The sequence below is a fragment of the Frankliniella occidentalis genome, unplaced genomic scaffold (genome assembly GCF_000697945.3).
Source record: "Frankliniella occidentalis isolate FOCC.00 unplaced genomic scaffold, Focc_3.1 Scaffold89, whole genome shotgun sequence".
Lineage (NCBI taxonomy): Eukaryota > Metazoa > Arthropoda > Insecta > Thysanoptera > Thripidae > Frankliniella > Frankliniella occidentalis.
Genome location: NW_026267218.1, coordinates 889,866 through 891,067, shown reverse-complemented (window position 1 = coordinate 891,067; position 1,202 = coordinate 889,866). Strand labels below are relative to the sequence as shown.

At 55.7% G+C, this 1,202-nt stretch overlaps 1 protein-coding gene across 1 annotated transcript in view; it reads right to left on the bottom strand.

Moving 5' to 3' along the window:
• The window catches only part of LOC113209367 (somatomedin-B and thrombospondin type-1 domain-containing protein-like), a gene marked incomplete at its 3' end in the record, with an annotated part of 195,332 nt that overhangs the window by 43,061 nt on the left and 151,069 nt on the right, over window positions 1–1,202 (bottom strand).

The window sequence follows — 1,202 nt, the reverse complement described above, 5'->3', positions numbered from 1 at the left end:
GGGGGAGGAGGGAGAGGGAGGAGGGGGAGGTAAAAGGCGGGGGGCGCAGCGGTTTAGAGACTGGGGGGGCTCCTGCAGCGGAGCGGCCCTTTCCGGCGAGTGGAAAGGAAAAGCAAAGCAGGCGGGGGGTTTAATGAGTCCCTTCATATCCTCACTGCTGTGCCACGTGTTTGCCCTGCACTGCGACAAGGCCGCAGCCTCATCCACCTGCTCAGCGACGTGCTCAGCAACTCGCTCAGCAACCTGCTCAGACGCCTGCATGGTGAGCGCCTGCACTACACTTAGCGCTATCTTGCCCTGCAAGCGCCGCCCTGCTGCGAGTGCAATATCCCCAGCCCAGAGAGGGTGACAACAAGGCGGGTAACTGGGGGTACTTTAGGAAATAAAAGGTACATCGTAAAAATAGTACTTTACACGAAAGTACTTGAAAAAAAATACTTCGCACAAAAATACATAGTCAATCGACTTTTTAAAAAGTACCAAAAACAAAATACTTAGAAAACGTACTTCGAAAAAAATGTACTACGAAAGTAAGTACTTTGAAAAAAGGCGATAAGAGTACTTTGAATAAAAGTTCTTCGAAAAAAAGTCCTTAGAAAAAAAGTACTTAGAAAAAACAATCCTTCGCCAAAAAAAAAAGCTTGAGCCGCTTTCTCTCAACACTGTAACACGCGTTTGGCGCTGGACGGCGAGGTAATTCCCCTTCCAATCGCGACATGTGGCGCTGCCCAGCGGCAGCCGATAAACACGTGATTTACTGGAGGGGACGTAGGCGGGAGGGGGAAATGAAAAAGAGAGGAGGGGGGGACAAGGACCGGCAGCTGTCCGCAGCGGCGCGTCGATGCAGCAGAGAGGGGGAGGGCGGGAGAGAGGGAGAGAGAGATTCACACAAACTTTTTAGGGTCGGTGGCGGCGGCCGCGTTTACGTGTATCCATACCGCCGGGCGTACAGCCTCCGCCAAAGAGCGGGAGGGCCCGAGATGGCGACGAGGTAAGGGAGAGAGGGAGGGAGAGAGAAAGAGAGAGAGGTGGAGAGAGGAGAGTGGAGAGCGGGCGGCGCAGAAGAGCCGAGAGCCACTCGGCCGGGGCTGCTCCGCCGCTCCGTGCATTCCTAGTCGCCCGAAGCACTCGCTGGGGACACTTTTGCGCGAGACGTCTTCTTGGTCGTCCTGTGCCCCCGCCACGCCCCGCCCCGCCCCGCC